This window comes from Moschus berezovskii, chromosome 14 (assembly GCF_049115385.1).
Source record: "Moschus berezovskii isolate FMDL1 chromosome 14, NW_MosBer_1.0, whole genome shotgun sequence".
In the NCBI taxonomy this organism is placed as follows: domain Eukaryota; kingdom Metazoa; phylum Chordata; class Mammalia; order Artiodactyla; family Moschidae; genus Moschus; species Moschus berezovskii.
The window spans coordinates 37,405,063-37,429,660 of NC_142473.1; positions in this window are offsets into that span (position 1 = coordinate 37,405,063).

The window sequence follows — 24,598 nt, forward strand, 5'->3', positions numbered from 1 at the left end:
AAAACTGGCATAAATCTTAAGAGCCCTAAGATTTTCAGAATGACAAAGAAAAACTGGCTTCAACTTAAAGTTACCAGCTGCTTTATCCCCTAAAGAGTGAAAGTGAAAGTGAAGTCACTCAGTCATGTCCGACTCTTTGCGACCCCATGGACTATAGCCTACAAGGCTCCTCCGTCCATGGGATTTTCCAGGCAAGAGTACTGGAGTGAGTTGCCACGAGAGAGTCAGCCAGTCCTTTGAAACCAGGTGTTAACTTCTCCTCACTAGCTATGAAAATCCTAGATGGCATCTTCTTTCAACAGAAAGTTCTTTTGTCTACACGGAAAACTCTGTTCTTTAGTGTAGCCTCCTTCATTAATTATCTTAGCTTAGACCTTCTGCATAAATTGCTTCAGTTTCTATATCAGCACTTGTTTCTGCTTCATCTTGTACCTTTATCTTAAGAAGACAGCTTCTTTCCTTAAACCTCATGAACTAACCTCTGTTAGGTTCAAATTTTTATCCTATAGCTTCCTCACCTCTCTCGATCTTCACAGAGTTGAAGAGAGTTAAGGGCCTTGTTCTAGATTAGGCTTCGGCTTAAGGGACTGTTGTGGCTGATTTAAGCTTCTATCCAGACCACTAAGATTTTCTCTTTATCAGCAATAAATCTGTTTCACTTTCTTATCGTTTGTGTGTATGCTGGAGAAGCACTTTTAATATCCTTCAAGAACATTTCCTTTGCATTCACAACTTGGCTGTTTGTGCACGAGGCCTAACTTTCAGCTTAGCTCAACTTTCAACATGCCTTCCTCACTAAGTTTAATCATTTCCAGCTTTTGCAATTCTTCCCTTTACTTGAACACTTAGGGCCCACTGTAGGATTATGAACTGGCCTAGTTTCAATGTAACTGTGACTCAGGGAATAGGGAGGCCCAAGGAGAAGGAGATGAGGGAATAGCCAGTCAATGGAGCAGTCAGAACACACACAGCATTTATTAAGTTCACTGTCATATAGATGTGGTTCATGGCTCTCAAAAACAATTATAGGAGGAACAGACACCACGGATCACCAGAACAAATAATGAAACATTCGAAATATTAAGAAAAATTACCAAGATGTGACAAAGAGACACCAAGTGAGCAAATGCTGTTGGGAAAATGGCACTGATAGACTTTTTTGGGGGGGGGCTCCAAAATCACTGCGGATGCTGACTGCAGCCAGGAAATTAAAAGACGCTTACTCCTTGGAAGGAAAGTTATGACCAACCTTGATAGTATATTAAAAAGCAGAGACATTGCTTTGCCAACAAAGGTCCGTCTGGTCAAGGCTATGGTTTTTCCCGTGGTCATGTATGGATGTGAGAGTTGGACTGTGAAGAAAGCTGATTGCTGAAGAATTGATGCTTTTGAACTGTGGTGCTGGAGAAGACTCTTGAGAGTCCCTTGGACTGCAAGGAGATCCAACCAGTCCATTCTAAAGGAGATCAATCCTGGGTGTTCATTGGAAGGACTGATGCTAAAGCTGAAACTGCAATACTTTGCCCACCTCATGCGACGAGTTGACTCACTGGAAAAGACTCTGATGCTGGGAGGGATTGGGGGTAGGAGGAGAAGGGGATGACAGAGAATGAGATAGCTGGATGGCATCACCGACTCGATGGACATGAGTTTGAGTGAACTCCAGGAGTTGGTGATGGACAGGGAGGCCTGGTGTGCTGTGATTCATGGGGTCGCAAAGAGTCGGACACGACTAAGCGACTGAATTGAACTGAACTGAAGACTTGCTCAATATAGGATTGCCACAAACTATCAATTTTTAGAAAGCACAATATCTAGCAAGGGCAGTAAAGTGAAGCTCAACAAAAAGAGGTCAGTCTGTATCCATGCAAAGACCTGCATGCAAATGTTTATAACAAGTTCATTCTTAATTAGCAAATATTGGAAACAACCCATTTGTCCATCACTTTCATATAACGGAATACCACTCTGTAATAAAAAGGAGAAAAAACACTAATATATGAAACAGTATGGATATTCTCAAAAGCATTAGGTTAAGTGAAAGAAGCCAGATTTCATTTACGTAACATTCTGGAAAAGAAAAAACTGAAATCATCATTAACTTAGAATAGAAATAGAAGAATGAGGTTTATTACAAAGGAGAATAAGGGAATTTTTAGGGGTTGTGGGAATGTTCTAGCTCTTGGTTATGACAGTGGTTACATGACTGTAAACATCTGTCAAAACTCACTGAACTGTGTACTTTAAAAGAGTGAATTTTACTTATGTAAACTATATTTCAATAAAACTGACTTGAAGAAAACTGACTGAAGTGACTGACCAACAAACTGAATATATATTTGAGACAAACACAAAGTTAAAGACCTATTTATTTTTACTCTACAGTCACAAAATAGCAGCAAGTATTAAGAGCAGGTTCAGACATTTTCATACATAGATTTGTTGCAGATTTTTCCTAAATCTGCAAACTGGGTGTATCTGTGCATTAATTAAAGTCATCTCATTTCCTCTGCTAAGCGCTCTGACCTCCTCTTGCTCCTAGGCTATAGTATCCAAGAACACAAGATGCCCATTCACAGTTCACCCATGTGGAGCTATATCCACTCTCCTCTTCCCAAACCCGGGCACCATCCCAGGAATAGTACACAAAGAGGAAAATGTCATGACGAAGGGTTGATTCCACTTCCATCAGATCCACTGTCTGACTTCCTCTGGAGAATACAGATATAACATTCACTGGGCACTTTCTCAACACCACCCACGAAACACTGGCTCATCTTTTGGCAGTCAGTCTTGTAGTTCAGAATAGGCCACCATTTTTCTTTAATGGATCACTGAACCAAATTAAAAATCAGTTCTAGACAAGACACCAAACAGATCTTTCAGAGGAGATGAAATTCAAGCCGGGTTCAGAAGGAAGACTGGAACATGAGTTGGCAGAGAGAAAAGGGAAAGAAATCACCCAAAACAAGGGACCAAGAAGAGACTAGAGAACAGGGCTGCCTTACTAGTTCAACAGAACTTTCTCTTAGAAAATGCAGGGGTGTCCCACAGAGTCCACCCATCCACACAAAGCACAGACTTTCTATGTCTCTTGTCTCCTGTCTTTTCAAACGTTTCAACATGGAAAAGCTGTTTTTCTCCCCAGACATCTGTGAATTTCCCTTCCCTACAAAAAAAAAAAAAAGAAAGCATTCCCAAAATAAATAAAACTTTTGAATATTTAAAAGTGGAATTACTTCATTGACTGTATCTTTGGTTTATTCACTCAAAGAGAAAGATCTATGACACATGACACAGAAGAAAACCAAACAACTCTAGTATCTGTATTCTTATTCACAGATATTTCAAATAAAATATGGATTTTATTTTGGATTGAATTAAAAAGAAAAACCATTCCCCTGCAGGATAGAGTTGAACCATTTATCCTGACATATAGTAATGTTTAAATCTGCTCCTGACCTGTCTCTCCACCAAAATCTTTCAATAACTACTACTTTTAATTCACTCCTCTAGCCAAACTTCACAGATCATCATTTTAGGAAGGTGCCAAAAAAAAAAAAAATACATTTCTATGCTTTTGCTTACACACACATTCCTTAGGGAAAAAGTTCCCTTTCTCAACTCTAGTTCTGAAGTCCTGATCTTTCTTGAAGAACTTAGAGTATCCCCTAAGAAAGTCACTACTCTGGGTGCCTGACATGTGCTCTCTGAGCCAATCTTCACCCCTCTAAGATGTGTAAGAATACCACTAATCTCTAATTAAGAAGCTAAGGCACGTAGTTGAATCACTTAAGGAGAAACAGATACAGAATAAGGATTCAATAGCAAATCTTAATTATATTAAATTTATGCTATTCTATATAGAATTCTGTATCTCTTTATGGGATCTCAGCATAGGTGTGTTACTTTATGATGATATGTGTGTGTTTAATTTTTCAAATAAGATGGACAGTAACCTCATCTTTTGTGGATGACCCAGGTTTGATCCCTGGGTCAGGAAGATCCCAGGAAAAGGAAATGGCAACCCACTCCAGTATTCTTGCCCGGGAAATCCCATGGACAGAAGAGCCTGGTGGGCTAAAGTCCATGGGGTCACAAAAGAGTGGACACAACTTAGTGACTCCTGCTGCTGCTGCTAAGTCGCTTCAGTCGTGTCCGACTCTGTGCGACCCCATAGACGGCAGCCCTCCAGGCTCCCCGGTACCCGGGATTCTCCAGGCAAGAACACTGGAGTGGGTTGCCATTTCCTTCTCCAACTTAGTGACTAAACAACAGCAAACCTTATCTTTACATTACCTCTGAGACTTAAGGATGGCATTACAGAAGTACACAATTATTTTGGTATATTACATATGAATATATTCGATGAGAAGCTTTCCTTCACTCCTACCAGCAATTTATCCTTACATATACAAAGACATGGGACAATAGATTAGTTTCCAGTTCTTTATGAGAAAAAAATCTGAACTTAGTGACAAGTTGGATTTTATATTTTTAAAGTGTCTGTGGTCCAGATTATTCAGAATCTTAGGTTCACAGTTTCAATCTGTCAGACAAAGGCTTAGTTCCCAGACCAGGGATCAAATCCATGTCCCTTGCATTGGCAGATGGATTCTTAACCACTGGACCACCAGGAAAGTTCCTTCAACTTATTTAAAGTGAAAGTCACTCAGTCATGTCTGACTCTTTGCAACCCCATGGACTATACAGTCCATGGAATTCTCCAGACCAGAATACTGGAGTGGGTAGCTTTTCCCTTCTCCAGGGGATCTTCCCAACCCAGGTTTCCCTTATTGCAGGTGGATTCTTTACCAGCTGAGCCACCAAGGAAGCCCAAGAATACCTGAGTGGGTAGTCTATCCCTTCTCCAGCAGATCTTCCCAACCCAAGAATCGAACCGGGGTCTCCTGCATTACAGGTGGATTCTTTACCAACTGAGCTACCAGGGAAGCTACTCAGAAGTACTCGGACACCAGCATATTTTGATTCAATTGAAAGTTGAGTTAAAAAAAAACAAACCTGGGTTCCAGTCCTATTTCTTTCATGAGCTGGTTGTGTAAATTTTTTTAATTGAAGATAACTGTTTTACAGAATTTTGTTATTTTCTGTCAAACATCAACAAGAATCATATCTATGACTGATTCTTGTTGATGTTTGGCTGTGTAATTTTGCATCAGTCCCTCTCAATGTTATCTTCTACATCGGCAAAAAGGGAAATTCCAATGAGGTGAGTTCTGTCTTCCAACTCTAAAATTATATTGGCATTTATCTCCTACTTATCTTTTAAACTTCATATTACCCTTACCACAGCAAGAGTTAGAGTTAAGCAAAGAAGTTTACATTTAGTGTAGCTCAGATGGTAAAGGGAGAGGCAATGGTGACCCACCCCAGTACTCTTGCCTGGAAAATCCCATGGACAGAGGAGCCTGGTAGGCTGCAGTCCATGGGGTTGCTAAGAGTCTGACACGATGGAGCAACTTCACTTTGACTTTTCACTTTCCTGCATTGGAGAAGGAAATGGCAACCCACTCCAGTGTTCTTGCCTGAAGAATCCCAGGGACGGGAGAGCCTGGTGGGCTGCCGTCTATGGGGTCACACAGAGTTGGACACGACTGCAGCAACTTAGCAGCAGCAGCAGCAGATGGTAAAGAATTGGCCTGAAGTGCAGGAGATTCAGGTTTGATCCCTGAATTTTAAAGATCCCCTGGAGAAGGAAATGGCAAGCCACTCCAGTATTCTTGCCTGGAGAATCCCATGGACACAGGAGCGTGGTGAGCTATAGTCCATGGGGTCACAAAGAGTCGGACATGACTAAGCATGCATGCATATGTCATCTTGATTCATTCTTGCCACAGTCCTCTGGAGGACCTACTGTTATACAGGCTCTGAGAGTATGAGCAATCTGTCCAAGTTGCCACAACTACCAAGAGACAGGCAAGAGCTGATCCTCAAATTTTCCAAAGTGATCAACTCTAAGTCTTTTTCTACTACTCAAGTGGCTCAACTAAGATCTGTTGTTTTTTTTTTTAATTAATAAATGAATAGATCAGAAACATTGACTGAGGATAAATACTAACCTATTTGCATTGCATTTAAATACAAGTCCTGCTATATAATGTTCTTTTTAGGATTCAAGCCAATCTTTTATGATCTACCTACATTATTTCATGACTATTGTACCCTTCAAGTGAGAACAGTAGACATTATTATCACCATCATATAAAAGAGGAGACCAGGCTCAGAGCAGTTAAGCAATTCTACCTTAAACAAAACGTGTTTGGGGTAGAGATAGTAAGAGTGTGTAAAGCTCTGGATTCTGAAGTTCTACAGACCTGAGCTCAAATGCCACCTCACTGGCATACCTATGCAACATCAAGTGAGTTACTTAACCTCTTCTTATCTAGGAAATGAAGCTGCAGAATTACCTACCCACAGATTTTTGAGACAAATAACAAAACGTAAGGCATTTATTATGTCTAGCATACAGTAACAAAAATGATCAGTGACAGAACCCTCACATCTAAATCAAAGTTGTATGTCCTTTCTACTACATCTCTTGAACTTTTGATACTTCCAACAATCTCTTCCGGATATGATTTAAGACACAGCTTTATACTCAATTCAGTGCTGTAGTAGGGTATATTAGCAAACAATTAATAACCTACCCTCAGTAAAAGGTACTTTTGAGTTATTTTACAGGAATGCTTGTAGCTGATTTGCTTGAACCGTTCATAGACTCTTGCCCAAATTACCCATTATTGCACTTGCAAGATGGCCCTGCCAATTGGAATGTCTTCTTAATTGAGGATCAGACTTCTTCCTCCAGGTAAAGAAAACCAGTCCATAAGGGGACAGAACCCAGGAGTCTAGCCTCATCAGCACCAAATGCTAAACAACTCATTTAACAATTCCAGATTCACCAGGATTCACTCACACCACATTGACTTTTCAATTTCTGAATGAAGACCCTCAGTCTCAAGAAAGAATGAGTTAGGTTCTATTTTTGTTATGTTCCATAATAGCAGCTGGAAAGAAATCTTAGAATGAAAATACTGTTTCTTTTCTTTCCCCCACATCTATTCACTATTAAAATACCTGGAGTTTCCAAACAGGAGTGTTGACATAGTAACTCTCACTGGTTGTGGGCATGCTGGCAGTGGCTCAAAATCTCAGCCAAGTTTTACAGTTGTAATTTGATTTTGATTTTAATTAGTATCAATTAGGACAAAAAAATAGACAGTTTGGATAAACAATGTGAGGTTGGCTTTAACAAGTAAATTAGATATATTGCAGGGAAGGAAAGGGGGAAAAAATTAAGGGAGATTCCATTTTCTTCCAGCACCCTGCTTCTCCCCTGTGGCTGCTGTTGCAGGCAGCTCACACTTTCAGAGTAATATCTATGTAAATGTCTTTAAAGAGACCCCCTATCTGGTTTAGGGGTAACAGAGGTGGGAAATTTGCACATCTCAGATTGCCTCTCCACATACTTATGGGGTCTTATGTTGTCTAGCATTGGATCCCTGCCTATGTATAAATATCCTTCTCCTGAGATTTTTTTTCAAGGTTTATAATCTTCAAGCCACTGACAAATTCCCCCCCCTTATTTATTCTGCACCCTTTCCTTTGGACCCAGATTATCTTGTTAACAAGAACTCTACAATGAAAGGCATCCAGTGAGATTATGGTAACTGTTTAACAGCTCTCTTTAAAGAAAAAAAAAAAAGGTGTATACGTATACATGTGTGTTTATTAAAATTTAGTTAATACAAAGGAAGGGTATGTATACCTGACAAATAATAAATATATAATACTCTGTATCATAAATCCTATGTAACCAATTGCTTCTTAGTATGCTTTCATTCACTGACTCTTTCTGAACTCTTGTATCCACAGTTGCTCAGAAAGGCAGTCCATCCCAGGCTCCAAACATCCTGGCATGTCCTTGCTGGGTGTGCCAAACTGCATGATCTAACCACCTTCTGACCCTGAGCCATTTTAGTAGCTAGTCACATAGGCAATTAAGTAGGTGAAAATCACCATAGTGTGACTCTGGGAGAACTAGGTTGTATAACCTTCATGGGGTCCTGTCATGTTGCCTTATGACCCAGAATGGTCAATTTCAAGCTACCAATATGATGTCACTAAATGTAGAGTTAGGAAGAGATGAGCATCATACCAGCATACAGTATTTCAATCATGCAGAAACAAAAGACAAACAGCCTCATGGGAATAGACAATAGCAAAATGTAGTAAAATAATCAGGAAGTGACAGGTGACAGTATTTTTTGTTCTTAACGTAATTCAATATAATTTTATGTAATTTAAGTTTATATATTTTAAGAATATCTATGTTTGTGGAAGAAATAAATTGGGAGATTGGAATTGACATATACACATAACTATCTATAAAATAGATAACCTATAAGGACACAGTAAAGAATCTGCCTGCAATGCAGGAGACCTGGGTTCAATCTCTGGGTTGGGAAGATCCCCTGAAGGAAGGCATGGCCACCCACTTCAGTATTCTTGCCTGGAGAGTCCCCATGGACAGAGGAGCCTGGCGGGCTACAGTTCATGGGGCCGCAGAGTCAGACACAACAGAGCGACTAAGCACGGTACTCCATAATGACCTACATGGGAAAAGAATCTAAAAAAGAAGAGATATATGTATATGCATAGCTGACTCACTTTGCTGTATACCTGAAACACAATACTAAACCAATTATACACCAATAAAAAAATTTTTTAAAGAAAAGAAAATTTATGTTTAAATGAATAACATACTACAAAAAAAAAAAAAAGAGAAAGAAAGAATATCAAAGTTCAACAACCAAAAAGGAAAATTCTTGAAAACATAGCAGTCATCTCTTATGAGCCAATATGAACCAGCCCAGCCCATCACTGAATATATCTCAGTCTGGTGGCCACAGTGACCATCTACTTCTTAATTACACTATAGATCATTAAGGACTCCAAACAAGAGAAAACAAGATGTCCCAGAAAGTCCAGGCACCAGCCTGCCCCTTTCATACAGACCATGTGCTTTCTCCAAATACCACCTACTGCCCAAATTTTTGTGGTATGAACCTTATATAGATATGAGCTTCCAGTCTCACAGACTTTTACATTGTTAAGATGGTTCAGTCTGAAACTGAACAGAGTCCAGATCAAAGCAGAAATAATGGGCAAAGTTTCCAAACTTGGAATGGGGGAAGAAATCTGCTATTGGTTTCTCAGCCTAAGCTGTTCTCTAGGTTTGAGCAAACGTAGGCCCAAACCCATGGTTTCCAGAGTCTCTAAGGCAAGATCAATGACTTCCTATCTCACATACATCAATTCATAGTTGACCTGTCACTTGTGAAACACGATTCAAGTTTGTCTCTATAGAGCCCCATGTCTATTTTGGGTTATTTGGCTTTGAGAAAAAGAAATTACAGGAAACCTGGCCTCCTAATTAGTAATGATTAAATAACATTCACACACATCCTCTTCACCAAAACTGCCTTTTAATCAGATATCAATACTCAGGCCTCCTCCCTATGGTGTCAAACATAGGGACTGCACAAGGAAAGATCTCAGCCACTGATGTCATATTGGAAAAAAGAAAAGAAAAATAGAAACAAAAATACTTGTAATCTAGACTTACTGGTTTCTGAAATAATCATGTAATCTCTTCACAGGAATACATAATCAAATACCAAATACATATACATATATACATATGGGTGTGTACAGGTATGTAATACAACATAGATGCTTGGTATATACATATAATTTTTGTTCATGGAGATCAATAGTAATTTATTTTTTCTTGAAGTATAGCTGATTTACAATGTTGTGACATAGTACATGTTTTTCCAAGGTACATTCATTATCACTCTTTTCTTCTGATTGTGCATTGTGTTTCATTTTATACTTTACTCAAGGATAGAGAGTGTACATTTACTACTAGATGTATCGGGTTTCTTTTCCTGGGTACATAGTGACACTTCTTATTCCATTCTTCTTTAATCGAAGGATAATTGATTTACAATGTTGTGTTGGTTTCCGCTGTACATCAATGTGAATCAGCCATATGTGTACGTATATCCCTTCCCTCTTGATATAGTATTTTTTAAGCCAAGCTGCCTTTTCTCTGCTCATGTGACTAAGCCGAGTCATACACATCTTTTGGGCATGGAAGTGTGGCTGAGTTGTGAGTATATGTTTTTCTATTCATAGAAATACTTCTGAGTCACTTCATCCAGGTTAATCCTCTAGAGTCATGGTTCTCAACCTGTTAGATTCACATAAGGAACTTTTTAAATTTCTGATGCCCATGCCAATGAAATTTCTATTTTTTTTAAGTTATCCAGATGACTCCAATGTGAAGTCACCATTAAAAGCACTGCCCTAGATAATCAATGAACTAGTGTTATAGTTCAGTGCATGACCTCTTCCACCCTTTTTTCTATGTTCATACAATCATACATAAATACATTCCAGTATACCCAGTTTTAATTAAAAATAGTATATTTCTATGCACAGTACTATGCACCATGCTGTTTTAATCTAAAAATTTACCATAGACATCCCTCCAGGTCATTACATATGGTTCTAACTCATAGAAAAATCTTGTTAGAGGAGTAACATACTAAAAATACTGTTTTGAGATGAATAATCTGATCACATTATACAGGAAGAATTGAAGAGCAAAAAGGTCAAGTATCTATTAATGAAAGTCTAACAAAATAGTCCAGGAATGAGAATCAAGGTTTCCAACTAGAGAGGTGGCAGTAGGGATGGAAAGGGATGGGCCAATGTGAGAATTATCAGGAAGAAAGAACCACTGACCTTACTGACTGACTGATATGGGAGACAGGAAATGGGAAGAATCAAGAGCACCTCCAGGATTTACATTAGTTAACCTTAAAGAATAATTCAGAGAAGAAGTGGTAATGACAGCAAACTAAAAGAGGAAAGAATGATTAATTGAGATTTATATGATCCTCCCTGCCTGCCCTATAGATCCCAGACTTACCTAACTAGCCCCTAATGTCAATCAATTCCCTGCACTATATCTATTAATATATACCTCATATCCACCTGCCAATGCAGGAGATGCAAGAGACATGGGTTGGATCCCTGGGTTCGGAAGCTCCCCTGAAGTAGGAAATGGCAACCCACTCCAGTGTCCTTGCCTCGGAGCATTCTACGGACAGAGGAGCCTGGCAGGCTACAGTCCATGGGGTCACAAAGAGTCGGACACGAGTTAGCGGCTGAGAATGCACATGTCCACATACGGGTTCTGTCTTCCTGGGTGAACCCTGACGGACATGGTGGCCTCCATCTAGACAGTAAAATTAAGGGGAAAGAAAGGAAAGGGAGGAAGGAGAAACAGAGAAGAAAGGAAGAGAAGGAAGGACTGAGGACTTAAGGAGTCTGGAATAATTTAGAACAACCACTGGGACAGGCCTCAATAAATAAATAAGCTGTATGCTAATTTTGTCTCCCCAAATAAATGAATATCTCATTAGGGGTTAAGCCAGCATATCCATGTTTCTTTTAAAATCTTTCGTTATCCCTGGCACACTGTTCCCGGACTGATACATAGTCATTGCTTTACTGATTCTTCCTTCATAAACCCATGGCTGTATTTTCTTACTTCTGCTCTCCTGATGTATCTTTTGAGCTAGGTAGTAGATGAAAGATTTAATGAATGGTTACCTGACTTTACTGACACAGATCAGGGGGAGCCTATGATTTTCTCCAATTGTTTCAGAACTCTGGGTTAAAAAAATGGGGAGAGACTATTATTCATTGTGTTCCCCAAGTCCAACAGTAAGATTCATAGGGACCCTGTAAAAATGCCATCTAGACTCTTAACTACCTAGAGTCTGCAGAAATGACAACACAATCAAGGTATTGCCTAGAACAGACCTATCTGTGTACAATTTCTATATGTCACTGTTTTACAGGAATAATGAGGGAATTCTTGCCTATAATTTAAAAATAATTAAAAGTTACAGTGGACAACTATGTGTCTTATTTTCCCAAGATCTCACTTATTCCTTCTAGTCATACCAGTTCTTGGGAGTGAACAGAAGACTTCAACTAAACCAAAAACAGCCAACCAATCAGAATTCCCTGGAATTGTTCACTCTGGAGCTACAAGAGAGAAAACTCTCTTCTTTCTACACAGCGGTGAGGCTGTGAGCCCAGAGCTACAGGCTGCATGCACCATTCATGCCAGGATGTCTGCCAAACAGGGGAAAGAATTGGCCAACTTATTGAGAAAACTCAGACCAGAGATGGAAGAGAAACACCAGCAGCGTGGCATCCTTGTTTTAATTGCCCCCAGCGGACTCTTTTCCTTCCTAGTTATATTGTTCAGTAGAGGCCCGAAACAAACATCTAAGCTAGGTCAAGTTGGCCTTATTTTGACTCACACCAAAAAAAAGTCCTAACAAATAAAAATCCTAATCAAGGAGAGAATCCCAAAGATCAGAGCAGCATAAATGGGACAAAATAGCAAGCGCTAGCCATGGGGTTGCTAGGGGTCGGACACGACTGAGCGACTTCACTTTCACTTTTCACTTTCACACACTGGAGAAGGAAATGGCAACCCACTCCAGTGTTCTTGCCTGGAGAATCCCAGGGACAGGGGAGCCTGGTGGGCTTCCATCTATGGGGTCACACAGAGTCGGACACGACTGAAGTGACTTAGCAGCAGCACCAGCAAGGAGGCAGGAGAGTAAACAGGAAACAAATCTGGAAGTCAGGAGCCATGGAGATCAGAAAAAGGTCAAGGATCAGAGCACAAAGCATGTTGTGCTGGTTCTTCAGCTCTTGGCTCTCAGTTCCAAACACACCCTCCCAGACTCCGCCTCACCACACTGAGGCAGGGACTCGGAACACCTCACTTCTCCTCTGCCAGCCAGATGTCTGCTGCACTCTGTCCATAGACTGCGAGCCTAGACAAAGGGATTTCTCCTCCCGTTTTCTGGCTCGAAGTGTCACCCAGCAAGTTCCCCATCTCAGCAGTAACAGTGAGTGGCAGAAACAATTGGCCCAGGACCCCTGTTTTGCTCACTTATCACAGGGCCCTTCAGAGGCACCATCACCAGCTGAGCAGTACCCTTTCTTCTGATGCCCAAGTCCCAGCTACATGGGGTCCCCAAGCCAAGCTCCTGTGGCACGAGCAAGGTCAAACCCCTTCTGCTCTCAGTCCCGGCTTCCTGGGGTTGTTCCTCTAAGCTTTGGGTTCTAATCCTCCCAGCTTCTCTTGTCTCTTTCCTCCCCAGGGACAGCCTAGGAATGGCAGCTGCTTCCTGCAGGAACCATCTCCATGCTGCCTCGATAGATTCTTTTATGCCTTTTTTCTTTCAATGCCTGTTTAACAAACTCCTAACATTAAATTCTCTTTTAAAAAATGCATTTGGTTTTTGTTTGCCAGAACGAAGCCCATTTAGCTTTGGGTCTGTGCATGCAAGCAGTTATCAGAGAACATTAGCTCAGGCTCCAGGCTCCTAGTTGTACAAGAATCTGGGAGGAAAGCGAGTGGAATGGACTTTCGAGAGTTAGATTTTTGTGAGTACACTCTCTCGTTATTATTTGGGGATGCGGATGTTGTATTTCTCAGTTTCACTATGTGTAAAGTGTGTTGCGGAGAAGGCAATGGCAAGCCACTCCAGTACTTTTGCCTAGAAAATCCCATGGATGGAGGAGCCTGGTAGGCTGCAGTCCGTGGGGTCGCTAAGGGTCGGACACGACTGAGCGACTTCACTTTCACTTTTCACTTTCACACATTGGAGAAGGAAATGGCAACCCACTCCAGTGTTCTTGCCTGGAGAATCCCAGGGACTGGGGACCCTGGTGGGCTTCTGTCTATGGGGTCACACAGAGTCGGACACGACTGAAGTGACGCAGCAGCAGCAGCAAAGTGTGTTGCATACATTATCTTATCTAATCTCATTATCTTATCTATCTGTTTTCATCACTTCACAGATTAAGATATTGGAGGCTGAGAGAAGTTTGGTAATTTTCCCAGTATTATCTATCTAGGAATTGGCAGAACTGGGGTCAGAATCCAAATCAATATTCTACCACCTGTCAGACCCATCTCTGTGGCTTGGGCCCCAGAACAACTGAAGTACACCCTGACGCCCACTTTGGCACACCTGTCTTAAACTGTTGCACCCTCAATGTACTAACTGTGTGTTTACTCAGATGCCCTTTCATGACCCACTCAGGACCTGCAGGAGCCCTCTGCAATAAAGGGATATTTCACACAGGGCACAGGAATGGAAGGCAGCCAGAAAGGGTAGAGTCTGTCTGACTGAAGCACCCTAGTGGTGTGGGCAGGGATAGAAAGTGGGAAATAGGAACAGTTAGAACCATGTTGGCTGAATCAGTTACAGTGCAACCAAGGGCTCAGTAAGGAAGAAACCCACTTGTTCCCAACACTGGCATATACGTCACCATTACACACAGTGTCCAGCCCCAACAAGCAACAAGCTTGTGTTCCAATCCACGCATCCTTTCAGATCTAATTGTGACTTAGAACCTTTCATTTCCTATAACACAGTCTGCATCAGCGTGGCCCTTTCTTGGGCCCTTTGACTCTCTGGTCTCCATCGCTCAACCATTTCTATGTGAGCTAGCCAAGGTCAAGTGCTGACATAGAACAGAGGCTTTGGAGTCAGAGTTCCCAGGAGAGAAACCAACTCTACTGCTTACTGTATGACACTGAACAAGTAACTTCCTTTCTCTGGGCTTCCCCAGAATGAGATGTAATAATAACCATCATAGAGTCATTTTATATCATTTTCTAGGCACTTAGTTAATATCTGACATGTACTGTTTCAATCTAATCCTCATAAAAAGTCTTCTATCCTTGTTCTACATATGACAAACAGATGTTTATGGAAGTTAATGACTAGCCTAAGGTACAGATCTAGCAAATGCAGAATCAGAACCAGAAACAAGTCTGTCTGACTCAAATGCACATACTCTTGGCCCATAAAAGGGCACAAGACTTATTCTCCCACTGTAGACAACCTGAAAGTAAACAAAATACATGAAACAAGTATTTTCAGAGACTGGAGGCATAGACAGCACAGCACTGCAGTCCAGAAACAGCAATGTGAGCACTACAACGCTGCATCCTTCTCCTTGGAGACAATGCTCAAGCTGCTGCTTTAGTGGGTGGGGGGCAACCCAAGCATAGCCCCAGGGTTTTACTGAGCTGATGAGTCAGAAATGAGATTCACAAAGAATATGAGACTTCTGGGGAAGAAGATGGAAAAGGAAGGAAGCAGGCAAAGAAAGAAATCTAAAAATCAACATAACAGCTCCTTCAAGTGTTTGGTTAAATACTGATCTGCCCAAGTTTAGAATGAAACTCTATAAGGCAGGATAAAACCGACTCATTTCCAGGGAGTTATAAGCTGAACAATTCCATAAGCCCACACACACATAGAAAATATTCCAGTAATTATCAACCAGAATGGAGAGACCTTGCTATACACAGACGCCATTGACGAAAGACCAGAAAAGTCACACCCTGATGGTACGGCTGAATTAGCACCAAAATAAAGCTTCAAAAGGTACCAAGCTGATCCAAAAGTCATTTAACAGGCTGCTAAAACAAGCCTCAAGTTTTTTAAAGACAGACAACATGATGCAAATATTCAACAACATTTCATTATGCCTAACATCCAATAAAAAACTACCAGACTTGCAAAGAAGCTGCAAAGGAAAATATTAGTCAATAGAAACAGACCTAGAAATTACAGAGATAACAGAATCAACAAACAAGTACCTTAAAACAGTCATTATATAATTTAAATCAAGGATTTAAAGAAGAGGTCAGCAAAATTTTTCTGTAAAGAGCCAGATATCAAACACTTTAAGTATTATGGACCATATGGTCTCTGCTGCATATTTTCAACTTTTTAAAATAATCTTTTACAACTTAAAAGCCATTCCCAGCTCACAAGCCATACAAAAATAGATCATCAGTTCAATTTGGCCCAGAGGTCATAATTTACTAGACCTTGAATTAAAAGAAACATCAAATACGGGAAATACTAAAGAAGTAAAAAAATGAAACAAAATATACATATGGGTCTTCTAGAAGACTATATATCTGAAGTAAGAAATGTACTGGATTATAGTATATCAGAAGAAATATCAGTAAACTTGAAAGCATAGCAAATAAATCTCTTCAGACTGAAGTTTAACAGGGAAAAAGAAATGAACAGAATCTTGGTGACTTGTGAAACAATGTTAAGCAACTACTACACTCATAGTTAAGAGCCCCAGAAGGAGAGGTGGACAGAAAATGTATTTAAAGCAATAATGGCTAAAGTTGTTCCAAATTTGATTCTCAAAAAATGTCAATTCACATCATAATCAAACTGCCAGAATCAGCAACAAAGAGGAATGTTTAGAAGAATGCAGACAAAAAAAAATCACACTATCTTACCTTGAGGCAGGGAAAACATGCAATTTCATGAACTTCTTACCAGAAATAATGCAAGTCAGAGGACAATGGAACTATACTTTTGAAGTGAAGAAAATGCTTTTTCTTTACCTCTCTGTTACTCTGCCTCTCAATGAATATAGTAATAGTCCCATCACACCTTCTTACAGAAAGACTCAATGAACTAATGTATAAGAAAACTCTGAATATAAACTTATATACTTTAACTTTAATAATACATTATCATTAGTATATTACTTTTATTATTATTACTACTTAAAACTCAAACAATCATGCTTTTATGTATATACTACAAAAGCCTAAACTTCATGGTAACCTGCCCTCATCTTCCAATTTCATCTCTACTTTCCCCACAACTTTGCCTATTGGATTATTCACTGTTCTCGAACCCACTTTTTTCTCACTTCTGAGTCACTGTGTGTATTTCTAGCTATTCATTTTTCAAAGCCCATCTCAGTGCCAACTTCTCTTGAATTCTCCAGCTAGCATCCTTCCACAAGTGATCTCTTCTTTTATGTTCCCAGAATACACTATTTTACACCAGCAGTTCTCAAACTTTAATGTGCATATGGATCACCTGAAGTGGATTCTGAGCTCTGTAGTTTTAAAAGTTCCTGAGCACTGTTCATGCTTCTGGTCTGAGAGGACTCCACTGTGTAAGCAGCAAAGTCTTATATTTTTATCATCTCATCAACTAGAAAAATAACTGTTTAAAGAAGAAAGTGAGTTATTCCCACCTTTGTAATTACCATAGCATGGAACAGAGGGCTATATAGCTCATTAATACTAGCTAGATGAAGAGATAAGAGAGATTCAGAGACATAAACAGGTTTCACCTTAGTCTTCCACTTCCTGGTGAAACCTTGACTTCTTGCTGACATCTATGTATGTATCTGATTTTCAACTGTTCAGGGCAAGTAAGATCTAGTGTAGCCTTCAAGCCCTAGTACCAAGGTTTAGCCCACTGTTCTAGGATAGATACATTACTCAGGTATGATCATGAGAAATGCATTAAGGAGGATACTGATGATGATAATAATAATTTATTCTACTGAATTTTTAAACACAGATAAACTGAAACTTTCCACAAACACTCTACTGTCTGACTCTGGAGCAGAAAAGCAGCACATGCGTGCTCTGTCATGTTCCAAGGAGGAAAATCATTCTAACTAAAAACAGAAAAGCATTCCTTTCAGACTCTCATAAACTTAATGGAGCCTCTATATTTAAAAAGCTTCAGAGACCTTTTCTTCCCTTCCCCTCCCCCACATCCCATGCTCCAAAGGGTCCTGGGTAGCACTGCCTGACCCCCACTGTATCCTGTCACATGACTGACAGCCCGGCTATCAGCACCTCAGTATTGTTTTGCACTGCAGAACTCCACATGTGTTTCCCCTTTGCAAAAATTACATCATGTCTCAGGAAGTCTCTTTTCTCCGACCAAACCAGCAGATATTCTCCATCAAGGCTTTGCAAGTAAGAAAAAGAGGTAAATGAATCCCGGTGCAGTTGTTTAAAATGCACATGCTGGCTGCAGTTCTCTTCCCACAATCCAGCCCCAGTCAGCTCATCCACACACTGTGTCCCAAGTGTCTTGCTCCCCACAGAGAAGAATAAGACCTGGACGAGGAATAGGGTTTGGACTTGTCTGCTATGCATTTCTCTACAGAAAATGCAATTGTTTTCTACACTGGCCTTTGCCCAGAAACAAGCCAGATGATAGTCTGACTTCCCCAGTGACAAATGCTTTAACCTGTTGCCAAAAGAGCTGGGACCTGCACAATTCTGAGAATTTCATTTCTTTCATGATGCCTTCTCCACTTTCTCAGAGGAAAGCTAACAAAATCCCTTGCATGCCTAGTTTGAAAGTAAAATTACCTGTGACTTTATTTTCTTTCCATCTGAACTATATTTGCGCTTGTTCTTCAATCTGAAATGCATTTCCCCTATCTATACATTATGTGAAAATTTTCCTTTCTAATACCTTTCTAAAGGATCAGATTTTTGCTGAACTTTTACTAAGCTCTGTATATTCTAATCATTGCTGTTTGTCAGAGGTGGTAAGCAACCAGATGCCAAGGACACAGATAATGTGGTTCCTTTTTGTCAACCCCTGGCACAGCATCACAGACGCTTTCAAGCTTATTTTATTATTATGATCATCCTGGTGATCCCTTAAACTTTTATAACACATGACTAAAAAATATTGTCCTGCCTATCATATATCATTAGTCTCCACTTATTTAACAAATAGGCAATAATAGCTTCTCATGACAGGTGCCACGCAAGATGTTCACTGGGGTTACAATGGTAGAGGGGAGAAATACAGTCTCTGCCCTCAGTTAATTTACATTCACTGAATATTTATTTAGTTCCCATACAGTTCTGGACGCTGTGCTGGTAATATATTTAGTGAAAGTGTTAGTTTCTCAGTCTTGAGCAGAGTCTCTTTGCAACCCCATGACCTGCTGGCTCCTCTGTTCATGGAATTCTCCAGGCAAGAATACTGGAGTGGGTAGCCATTCCCTTCTCCAGGAGATGTTCCTGACCAAGGGACCTAACCCAGGTCTCCTGCATTGCAGGCAGATTCTTTACCGTCTGAGCCACCAGGGAAGTCCAAATAGAGAAGGTTATAAATTTCTTCATTTTATAAATCAGAAACCTGGGACCCAGAAAGATTAAGTGACTTTCCCCAGTCCAAAGTTAGCTGTGAGTGCAAGGGATGCAGGAATTATGTCAGAGATAGACCAACGCCCAGATAACCAGAGATAGCCCACATTAATTATAATTAGCTTCCAAACCAAGGTCATAAATGAGTCATGATGCCTTGCATACTAGAAAGAATATCAGTCAAGCAATTGTGATTCAGATTTGGTTCCACCTGATTATTTCCTGAATGCACTGAATAAGGTTAGCAGTTTTTCAAGTGCTACTCAAGAGTCCTGGGGTTCTAAGGAAATGACACACAAGTTCTAAAGAAATGAGAGGAGTCGAGGGAGGGCAAGTTGGCTCCCAACTCTCTGTTCCAGATTTCAAAGCATCAAAGTTTCGAACTGTTTTATATAGTGAAGTTCTATGTGCAATTTTGCTTTAAAAATCAAAGAATTTAAAAAACAAATTTGGAAACCAATTGACTGGATTATCTCTAAAAGTTCTTTTTCAGTTCTGACCATCTATAACTCAGTAATTTTTTCATCATAATGACGTAAAACTCTGCTTCTTCTCTATGCAAGAGGATTATCATGGGGCTCAATTCCCAATAGACTAATCAGCCCTGCAGATTCCACAGTCTTACTACTTCAAATGTGGTTCATAGGTCAACAGCATTGACATCACCTGGAAGCTTCTAACAAATATCAGACTCCGCTCCAGAATTCCTGAATCAGAACCTTAATTTTACCAAGATCTCCAGGTGACTTGATGAACATTAAAGTCTAAGAACAAAATAATGCCATTTGCAGCCATGCGGATGGACCTAGAGATTGTCACACTAAGTGAAGTAAGTCAGAGTAGGCCAAATATCACATGATATCGCTTATATGAAGAATCTTAAAAAAAAAAAAAGATACAAATGAACTTATTTATAAACAAAACAGAAATAGAGTCACAGATGTAGAAAACAAACTTACGGTTCAAGGGGGAAGGGGAGATAAATTGGGACATTGCGATTGACATATATATACTACTATATATAAAATAACTATAACAGACTTACTGTATAGCACAGGGAGCTCTACTCAATACTCTGTAATGACCTATATGGAAAAGAATCCTACAAAAGAGGGGATATATATATATATATGCATAACTGATTCACTTTGCTGTACATGGGAAGCTAACACACTATAAAGCAACTATAGTCATTAAAAATTAATTTAAAAAAGAACCACTAATCTCTAAGATAGTGGAATCTTTCTTCATCAGTTACATCACTGCACCTCATTCACACTCTCCTAGCTATGGTTTATAGCAGAAAATTCAGGACAGATGGTCATTCCTGTCCTTCCCTATCTCTCCATAGCTCCAAGGGAAAAGGTAGAGTTAGTATTTGCCACTTTTGCCCATGTTCTATCTTACAACTTAACCATCTGCCAACTTATCCTTATAAATGGTCCCCCAATATCCATGACTATTTAGAATGTCAAGATATTGAAAGCAGTTCTTCTCCAGTAGAGAGCTGGGGCCCCTTTGATGAGATCATCTTTCCAATCCAGTCCAATCCTGAAATTCACTAATTCTACAATACAGACATTCATAACAAAAAAACTCTCAGATCCTTTACAAATTGCCCCAGGCTTGTCCATGTGTTATTAAAGTTGGGCTGAGTAATAAACGCTATAAATGTCCTAGGAGACAGCACTCATGCCCAGTGAGCATGACATCCCATAATAGACCTATTTGGCTTGTTACCCTGGCGCCTCTCTCCACCCTGATCTCTGGAAACCAGAGAAAGGCAAACATCAGAATGTCAATCCAAAGGCACAGACATCAGTATAAGATGCTTTGCTTGGAGAGTTTTCATAAGATCATATTTCTGGCCAGATTCCTATTACTTCTGAGTTGTAGTCGGGAGGTGATTTTTTTCATTAGCATTTCTCTTCCCAGAAGGAAAACATTATCCCTCAAATAAAATTCAAGTGAACTAAATCACTTCCAACCTCAGAATCATTTCAGGCTTGGTGTCATTTGTGGATTCAAGATCGAGTCCTATTTAATCTGTTCAAGTTCCATTCCTCACAGGAAAAATGCCAAGTAACAAAGAAAAGATGCATCCCATTTTCAGAAGCAATCACCTTCTATGTTTTAGACTGATCATAAAACAGTTCAATTCATCAACTTCTTACAGAGTCAGCTCTTTCTGGCAGAATCGAATAGGACAGCATTCATTCTCTCAACAAAGATTCAGGGAGTATCTCTACCATGTGCCAGGCACTGGGGCTGGCCACTAGGGGGTAAAAAAGACAGTTTTTTTTTTTTAATCAAAAAACTCATAACCTACTTCTGAAAACAGAAATATAAAGAGCAATTAAATGATATAATTGATACATCACAGGTGATTGTATCTCAATATGAGAATATAGATTAGCAAGCAATAAGGATCTAAATACGAGTAAAGAGGTACTGATGAAAGAGGGGAGATCTCAGAAGTAACTGCTAAAGCAGAGCCCTATGCTTACATTTAACAATTATTAATATGCAGTCCTTGTATGGGGAGGTGGTGTCCAAGAAAGGGAATCCAAGGTAAATGCCATGATTATTTCTGAGGAGTGTTCCTTATATGTAGTGAACTTCAAATCCAGAATCCTCAACTAAAGACACCAAATTTAAGTCATTTTCTTTATCTAAGTTGGCCCAATCAAACTGACCTCCTATACAATGTCATGAACCGCCATCCATAGTTCTTCAGGCACTCTATCAGATCCAGTCCCTTGATTCTGTCACTTCCACTGTATAATCATAAGGGATTTGATTTAGGTCCTACCTGAGTGGAGCAGCCATGAAGAGAAACCCTACATCCAAGGTAAGAGAAACCCAAGTAAGATGGTAGGTGTTGCAAGGGGGCATCAGAGGGCCAACACACTGAAACCATAATCACAGAAGACTAGCCAATCTGATCACATGGACCACAGCCCTGTCTAACTCAATGAAACTAAGCCATGCCCTGTGGGGCCACCCAAGACGGATGGATCATGGTAGAGAGGTCTGACAGAATGTGGTCCACTGGAGAAGGGAATGGCAAACCACTTCAGTATACTTGCCTTGAGAACCCAATGAACAGTATGAAAAGGCAAAATGACAGGATACTGAAAGAAGAACTCCCCAGGTCAGTAGATGCCCAATATGCTATAGGAGATCAGTGGAGAAATAACTCCAGAAAGAATGAAGGGGTGAAGCCAAAGCAAAAACAATACCCAGTTGTGGATGTGACTGGTGATAGAAGCAAGGTCCAATGCTGTAAAAAGCAATACTGCATAGGAACCTGGAATGTTAGGTCCATGAATCAAGGTAAATTGGAAGTGGTCAAACAGGAGATGGCAAGAGTGAACTTTGACATTCTAGGAATCAGCGAACTAAAATGGACTGGAATGGGTGAATTTAACTCAGATGACCATTATATCTACTTCTGGGGGCAGGAATCCCTTAGAAGAAATGGAGTAGCCATCATGGTCAACAAAAGAGTCTGAAATGCAGTACTTGGATGCAACCTCAAAAACGACAGAATGATCTCTGTTCATTTCCAAGGCAAACTATTCAATATCACAGTAATCCAAGCCTATGCCCCAACCAGAAATGCTGAAGAAACTTAAGTTGAACAGTTCTATGAAGACCTACAAGATCTTTTAGAACTAACACCCAAAAAAGATGTCCTTTTCATTATAGGGGACTGGAATGCAAAAGTAGGAAGTCAAGAAACACCTGGAGTAACAGGCAAATTTGGCCTTGGAGCACGGAATGAAGCAGGGCAAAGGCTAATAGAGTTCTGCCAAGAGAACGCGCTGGTCATAGCAAACACCCTCTTCCAACAACACAAGAGAAGATTCTACCCATGGACATCACCAGATGGTCAACACTGAAATCAGACTGATTATATTCTTTGCAGCCAAAGATGGAGAAGCTCTATATAATCAGCAAAAACAAGACCGGGAGCTGACTGTGGCTCAGATCATGAACTCCTTATTGCCAAATTCAGACTTAAATTGAGGAAAGTAGAGAAAACCACTAGACCATTCAGGTATGACCTAAGTCATATCCCTTATGATTATACAGTGGAAGTGAGAAATAGATTTAAGGGCCTAGATCTGATAGAGTGCCTGATGAACTATGGATGGAGATTCGTGATATTGCACAGGAGACAGAGATCAAGACCATCCCCATGGAAAAGAAATGCAAAAAAGCAAAATGGCTGTCTGAAGAGGCCTTACAAATAGCTGTGAAAAGAAGAGAAGCGAAAAGCAAAGGAGAAAAGGAAAGATATAAGCATCTGAATGCAGAGTTCCAAAGAATAGCAAGGAGAGATAAGAAAGCCTTCCTCAGCGATCAATGCAAAGAAATAGAGGAAAACAACAGAATGGGAAAGACTAGAGATCTCTTCAAAAAAATTAGAGATACCAAGGGAACATTTCATGCAAAGACAGGCTCGATAAAGGACAGAAATGGTAGGGAACTAACAGAAGCAGAAGACATTAGGAAGAGGTGGCAAGAATACACAGAAGAACTATACAAAAAAGATACATGACCCAGATAATCATGATGGTGTGATCACTCACCTAGAGCCAGACATGCTGGAGTGCAAAGTCAAGTGGACCTTAGGAAGCATCACTATGAGCAAAGCTAGTGGAGGTGATGGAATTCCAGTTGAGCTGTCTCAAATCCTAAAAGATGATGCTGTGAAAGTGCTGTACTCAATATGCCAGCAAATCTGGAAAACTCAGCAGTGGCCACAGGACTGGAAAAGGTCAGTTTTCATTCCAATCCCAAAGAAAGGGAATGCCAAAGAATGCTCAAACTACCGCACAATTGCACTCATCTCACACGCTAGCAAAATAATGCTCAAAATTCTCCAAGTAAGGCTTCAACAGTACATGAACCAGGAGCTTCCAGATGTTAAAGCCAGTTTTAGAAAACAGAGAGGAACCAGAGATCAAATTGACAATATCCACTGGATCACTGAAAAAGCAAGAGAGTTTCAGAAAAACATCTACTTCTGCTTTATTGACTATGCCAAAGCCTTTGACTGTGTGAATCACAACAAACTGTGGAAATTCTGGAAGAGATGGAATACCAGAACACCTGGCCTGTCTCTTGAGAAATCTGTACACAGGTCAAGAAGCAAAAGTTAGAACTGGACATGGAACAACATACTGGTTCTAAATCGGGAAAGGAGTACATCAAGGCTGTATATTGTCACTCTGCTTATTTAATGTATATTCAGAGTGCAACATGAGAAATGCTGGGATAAAGCACATGCTGGAATCAAGAATGCTGGAAAAAATACAAATAACCTCAGATATGCAGTTGACACCACCCTTATGGCAGAAAGTGAAGAGGAACTAAAGAGCTTCTTGATGAAAGTGAAAGAGGAGAGTGAAAAGTTGGCTTAAAACTCAA